The following is a 7500-nucleotide window of genomic DNA, read 5'->3' as shown; positions in this document are numbered from 1 at the left end:
AGAACTTGTGATTCGGCCCAGGTGCCTTCTACAGCACAACAGCCCCCCCTCCAGCCCAGCCCCCCCCCTCCCCACCCCCTCTCCATGTTTTCCCGCTGGATATTGGCCTGAGGTGTATCTCAGTCAACACTGAGCTCGGGCAGAAGGGGCGGGGGGTCTGCTCCGGAATCTTGTTGTCTCTGCGGGGCAGTGCGCAGCGTCCTCAGAAAGGACCTCATCGCCAAAGCCGAGGGCGACTCCTTCGCCGAACGTTTCGCACGGTTCCCGTCGATGCGTCCGTTCGCCTTCGCCGTGGACCACATGAGAACGGTCGTCGGGGGCGGGGCCGAAATGACCGTGGGACCCTTTCTCCTCGCTCAGAAGGGACGTCCCAGCGTGGGGGTGGGACGGAGGTCAGAATGACCCCTTTCAGACCGCTTTTCGACTTCGCACCTGTCAGGGTGACTGACTAGGAGGGAGGGGGGGGACTCAGAGGAGAAGACGAGGTTAGAACACGGCTGGGTTCAGCCAAAAGTTGCTTGGGGGGGGAAGTACAACCAGAACCCCCCCCCCCCCCCCCCCCCCCCACACCACTCAACGGCTAGAAAACCCAGATATCCCCCACAGGATGACCTAATGTCCAGCTTTATTAGCATGAGGACTTGAGCTCATCTATCTGCACTCCTCAAGAACACTCCCCTGTACAGGAGCCCCACTGCTTTTCCCCTTTTATTCATTTATCTATTTATTTGTCTGTCGGTCTGCTGAGGACGTTCGGGATGGTGAACGTTCTGTCTTACGCTGGATGGAATTGGGGAATTGGGTTCACTGAGAGGGCGGAACTGAGAGCAGGGATGGTAACGCACCTGTTTGTTTCAGTTTCAGTGCAGCTCCATTCCTGCCGGGACTATTGTGGAGTTTTGTTTTGCACCCTGACACTTGCACTAAAGGGAAAACCTGTTGTGGTTGTTAATGGAGGAACTTGGATCTGTACATGTGTAAATAGCGTGTGGGGGAGCGCATGCGTGCCCGTTTGGTTGCGTGTTGAGCGCATGTGTGAGTGTTTGGTTGCGTGTTGAGCGCATGTGTGAGTGTGTGGGTGCGTGTGTGCACATGCGTGAGTGTTTGGGTGCGTCTGTGCGCATGTGTGAGTGTTGGGGCCCGTGTGTGAACATGTGTGTTCCTGGGTACGTGTGCTCATGTGTGCTCTGGGTGTGTGTGAGCGCACGTGCATTTAATTTGGGGGTGGGGGGGGGTCATAAGATGCACTGTGCCGCCTGTACAGTTTCAGAATACCCCCCTCTTTGGGTTTACTTTGTCTCTTAGCCTGCCTTAAAACCCGAGCTCCAGTGTAACAGCCTGTGCGTGTTTGGCGTGCCCTGCTGCTAGTGCAGTGTGTGGACAGAGTAGCAGAGGCCCGTGTGTTCCCCTAGTGACACTGAACACATGTAAACTAATCTGTACCTTTCCAGAGGCAGCCTGCGCTAGGGGGAGCCGCCATATTAACCTGTGTGATTTTGTCCTAGGACGAGGGTGTAGTATGTCTTCCCTAAACTAGTTTAACCCCTTGGTTCAGACTTTTCGGGGGGGTTGGCAGTGACAACACTGCAGTCCAAAGCAGAGCTTTTTTTTTTTTTTTTTTTTTTTTGTTCACGATGACGTGCGACTCCGACTCTCACCTCGCTGCGGACGGTGGCTGTTAAGGGACAAACGGAGGACACACTGGACTGAGCAGCGCTGGGTAATGGGCCTCTATTGCCCTGGTACAGTGTCTTAATGATAATCTCAACGGAGGCCAGCTTATTTATTTATGGGTCAGGGAATTTGAAGATGTGTCGACGTGTCGACGCGGTCGTCTGAAGAAGAAGGCCTCGTATCTGTGGGGAGAGCAGCGCGAGAGGTGTGATGTCACTGATTGTGATCGGACCCCTTCCTGAAAATCAGGGATTCTCGCTGCTCGGAATTTAAAGAGCGATTCCAAGGGACGGACACAGGGACTGAAATCGGGTGACGTATAGGGAAAGTGTTTGTTTTAACACCAAATGGAAGTTTTCTCTTTTTCTTTCCAAGTGTTTTCTTTCTTAATTTTTGGTGACTTGAATCCTGTTCTGCTGTTTGCCCTTAAATGTTACATACAGCCGGTGCTTATCATGTTTTGTTATTATTTAACGAGTTTTTCTTTATTTATTTTTTTTTACCACCTGACCACACTGCTTTCCATGTGTCTGTGAAAAACTGTTCTTACTGTGTGTTGATGTATTGCAGCTGATCCCTTATGCAAGCTCAAAGACTGTGTTTAAATATGTCTTTTGGTTCTTTTTTTGTTTTGTTTTTTTTTTTACCACTGATGCCAGTAAAACTATTTATCACAACCCGTGTGCGCCAAGTTTGTCGTCTGAACATTTAATTTGGAGAACTGAACCGACTCTAGATTGGATAGAGGCCTTCCAGGATTCAGCGTAAACACCCAGCTGTTTTTAGGATCAACCCTGAGGACTGATTCGCTAAATAAAGATGTACTAAATAGTTTCCTTCTTTTTTTTTTAGTTTGAACACGGCGGCCATGTTTTCTGTTTAGCTCGCGCGCTGGCCAGATCGCGGCCCGAGCGCTGAGTCTCTCCCTCTAATCCGCTGCGGTGAGCTTGTGGTCACGGAGACACAGCGGCCCGACGGTCACGTTCAAATAAAATAAATAAATAAGTGAGACGCGGTGCTGGAACCCGGGCCTGTAATTTTGTAAGGCGATACGCGCTGCGGTTGGGGATGCTGCCCCTCAGCGGGGTGCGCGTTCCCTCCCTCCCTCCGTCCGTCCGGCCGGCCGGCTGGTTTAAACGTGATTTCGCTCGCTCGGCGTCCCCGCCCCGCGATGACGGGGGGTGAGAGCGGGCGCTTGGCGTTTTTGGCGCGGTGCGTAACGCGCGCCCGGCGAATAGGAGCGCCCCGGCCGCAGTGTCCCGGGACGCCAGGACCGCGGGCCTGCGGGTCTGGAGCACGGCACCGGCGCTCTGACCGCTGTAGTACTGTAGTACTCTGCAGTACTGCCCCACCGAGTTTCGGGTGTTTCAAAGGGGAGGGGGGTGGGGGGGGGGTTGGAGGGAAGGACGGGCCTTGGTCCAGGGGTGCTCGGGGAAGGGGGGGGGGACCCTGCCTGAGCCCTGAGCAATCAGCACCAGAATAAGCACACACACACACACACATGCACATGCACACACACGCACATGCATGCACACATACATACACACGTGTACACACGTACATATTCTCACACACACGTCCTAGCATACACATTCACACATGCACATGCACTCACAACACATTCACATTTAAACACACACACACACTCACACATACTCACACACACACTCACACACACTCACACACACACACACACTCACACACACACTCACACATACTCACACACATACTCACACACACACTCACACACACTCACACACACACACACACACACTCACACACTCACACATACTCACACACACACACTCACACACATCTCTGGCTGGCCAGGCTGTAATTTCCCTCTGCTCAGAAATAGCTCCTCTCCTCTCAGGGTTTCCTTCGGGCTCCCATCTGAGCTCAGGCTGGCCACATTACAGGGGAGCGCCTGGCCTGTCCCCTGGCCCGCCAGCCCGCAATTAGGAGGGGATCTCTCTGCCTCCCTCTCTCTAACTCCCTCCTTCCCTCCCTCTCTCTCTCTCTCTGCCTCCCTCTCTCTCTCTCTCCCTCTCGGCCTCCCTCTCTCTCTCTCTCTCTCCCTCTCTGCCTCCCTCTCTCTCTCTCCCTCCCTCCCTCTCTACCTCCCGCTCTCTCTCTCTCTCTGCCTCCCTCTCTCTCTCTCCTTCCCTCCCTCCCTCTTTCTCTCTGTCCCTCTCTCTCCCTCCCTCCCTCTCTTTCTCTTTCCCTTCCTTTCTCTCTCTCCTCCCTCCATCCCTCTCTCCCTCCCTCCCTCTCTCTCTCTCTCTTTCCCTCCCTCCCTCCCTCCATCCTGGGCCGGTACAGCGGCCTCCTCTCCTCTCCTTTCCTTTTTCATCGTTCCACTTCTTTTTTTTTTTCTTTTCTTTTTTTTTTTGCCCCCCTCCTCTCCCGTGGCGGCAATTTGTCCCGGACTTTGAAAGCGGTAAAGCCCCCTCCTGACAGGAGAGTAATCCAGGGGGGTGTGGGCTGGGTTGGATTGGGCTGGGGGGGGCTCGGGGGGGGCACGGCCGGCGGGCCGAAACGTGTCCGCCGTTTTGTTCCCAGAAGCCCTCGGGACGTCCCGGGACGCTGAAAGGTTTATCTTGGGGATTTCTCTTTTTTTTTTTTTTCTTTCTGCGTATCAGAAGACGTCTTGAGTCGAGTTGGTCTGTTGACTCCAAACTCCATTAAGGTCTTAATGTACGGCAGGCCAAAGTTTAACCTGCACTGCAAACTCACCACCCCCACCCCCCTCCCCCCTCCACACCCACACCCACACCCACAGCCGCCCCTCCCCAAATTCAAAAGATTCCCTCTCACATTGCAGCAAGCTAAGACAGCATTACGTACGCTTTGTGGCAATGTTAAATTGAAATATATCCTTCATTACATCAAGTGATAAAAAGTGAGACCCGTGCATTGATGGTTGTCCAGAACACTACAGATCTGTAACGCTGCCACACAGCTTCATTTTAAACAAATCTGACAAAAAAAAACAATCTAAACAGACACAAACAACATTCTCATATATCAGTTCATGTTATTCAACAAACAGAAAACTGTTGTTGAACCCTAAACATGAATTGTTATGACCATCCATTTTTTTGTACTCAGTTTATTGCGAGAGAATGGAGAGAAATTTCAGGGTGTTTTTTTTCGCTTATTCCAGGGTCAGTTCTCTCTGCACTAACAGCAGCCTGCACTGCTGTATTACGCAATGTGAAGCTGATCCCAGATCAGTAGTCCCAGTGCTGAATCTGCTCGTTCAGTCGTCTTCTGCGGAACTCTTCGAGTTCGGGTCCCGAGTTCTTCCCACAATGCATCTCTGTCCTCTCCGAGTGACCCCACACCACCTTGAGTTTGGCTCCCCGCGCAAAAAAAAAAAAACAAAACAAAATGGGGTGAGGAAACAAAAAAGTGTAACCAATTTGTGTGTATGTATGTGTGTATGTGTGTGTGCATGCGAGCGTGTGTGTGTGTACTCCGTGTGTGTGTGTGTGTGTACTCCTGTGTGTGTGCGAGTGTGTGTGTGTGTGTGTGTGTGTGTACTCCTGTGTGTGCGTGCGTGCGTGCGAGTGTGTGTGTGTGTGTGTGTGTGTACTCCTGTGTGTGTGTGTGTGTACTCCGTGTGTGTGCAAGTGCGCGTGTGTGTGTGTACTCCTGTGTGTGTGTGTGTGTACTCCTGTGTGTGTGTGTGTGTGTGTGTGTGTGTGCGTGCGTGCGAGCGCGCGTGTGTGTGTACCCCTGTGTGTGTGTGTGTGTGTGTGTACTCCTGTGTGTGTGTGTGTGTACTCCGTGTGTGTGCAAGCGCGCGTGTGTGTGTGTACTCCTGTGTGTGTGTGTGTGTACTCCTGTGTGTGTGTGTGTGTGGGTGTGTGTGTGTGTGTGTGCTCCTGTGTGTGTGTGTGTGTGTGTGTGTGTACTCCGTGTGTGTGCGTGCGTGCGTGCGAGCGCGTGTGTGTGTGTACTCTGTGTGTGTGTGTGTGTGTGTGTGCTGCCAGGCGCGCGGCTCGTTTGTCTCTGATTGGTCGGGGGGCAAATCGAAGCTGAGCGGTCGCGGCGCTTAATTGTCACTGCCAATTAGTGCGTCGTCCGCGGCAACAATGGCGGGACCGCAGCGGGCGGGACGGGGGCCTCCTTTGTGCCCCTCCGCTGGCCCGCGGGGCGGTCAGCGCTCATTTGGAGACCCCGACAAACACGGGAACCCAAATGCCATCGGAAAAAGAAAACAAAGGACGGTTTAAGGAGAAAAAGACGATGATGGAGAGAGAGGGGGGGGGGGGTGGCGGGGCAGAGGGAGGGAGGGAGGTGGTGATGGGGAAAATGGGGGGGGGGGGTCGTAGCAATGCCTGATGGAACCGCAAGGTCTGTGCTTGTGAAAGGGGTGAGTGTAGGCTTCACAACACCCCCCCCCCTCCTCTCTCTCTCTCCCCCCCCCCTCCTCTCATACACACACAGCACTGCCCTATTAGTGTTCAGGGGGCACACAAAGACATGCAGGACTCCACTGTTCCTGTTGACCTGGATCAGAGAGACAGAGAGCTGCTGTTGCTCTTGGGGGTTTTTTTTGTTTTTTGTTGAAGGGGTGGGGGGGGTGGGAGCAGGTCTCATATCCATGCATGAACATCAGTTTGATCTGTTGTTTTTAAGGGGCTAGCAGTGCTCTGAAAAACAGAGAATATGTCATTTACAATATGTTTTAACAGTTTAACAACATGCACAAACTGTTTACTGTCTTTCAGCATTTTTACTATTCCACTAATTTAATATTCCACTTTTTAAAATTCCACTAATTCCGATATTCAAGTACCTTCAGATTGGTGCTTGAAAGTAAAAGCTTTTTGAACATGGATATGCAATGTTAATTTCACTCTCTTACGGTAAGCACACGTAAAAACAAATAGATCAACATCATATTTATGTCTGTATGGTCTACAGATATGATTGAGGGGTGGTTGTAAAATATGTCAGCCTTACCCTCGTGTTCGGGACAGTGCGAGACAGGAGGCAGGTGCTCGAAGATCGAGGCTTGTGTTTGCTCAGCTGGGACGGCCCGCTCAGCAAAAACCGTTTCCGTTTTGGAACAGAATCACCTCGGGACAATGATTACATGGCAAGAATACTGTAGCTTTATTAAATAGAATATTAACATGATATCCCGTAACTTATTGTATTCAGGAACCACCGCGTTTGAAAATCTGCCTCATTCAGAATACTGTAACTGGAATCCCCTGTTGATAAGATTTTGTATGTTTTGATGTTTGGAATTAAAGGATATGTAGCCCCGAAGCCTAAAGTAGAAGCCTAAATATTCTGACTGAAAGGGATTATTAAGGAGCATTAAAAAAAAGTTGCCATTGTGAGGGAGTGATCCGCACAGTCTGGGTCAAATCCATTAATCCTGATAATTGAAAAATGCTTATAGAACTATTTGGCCATTCTCCAAGTCATGAATTGAATTTCAGTTCAAGATCTGAATTGACTGAACTGAAAGAGAATTTACCCCAACCAAATCTACCTACGGGTACATATAAAGTAACCTGAACCTGAACCAGGCTGGCCTGTGGGAGGGGGTGACATTTTATTATTTTTGAACATCATGTGCATCATATGTAAATAATGACTTCCTTTGTCAGAACTTACTAGAGGCTCATTGTCAGAGTAGATGTTATTTCGTCCAAAGTTAGGAGAAAACAACTTGAAACCGCAATTCCCATAGTGGTAGAGTATCAGACAACCCCTGATCCTCGTTGCCGATTGGTAAGGAGATTCTATCGCGATGGGCGTTGAGGGGGCGGGGAGGTGCGGGGGCAATCGCTTACCGTCTGT

The sequence above is a fragment of the Anguilla anguilla genome, chromosome 3 (assembly GCF_013347855.1).
Source record: "Anguilla anguilla isolate fAngAng1 chromosome 3, fAngAng1.pri, whole genome shotgun sequence".
Classification (NCBI taxonomy): Eukaryota; Metazoa; Chordata; class Actinopteri; order Anguilliformes; family Anguillidae; genus Anguilla; species Anguilla anguilla.
This window is presented reverse-complemented; position numbering follows the sequence as displayed.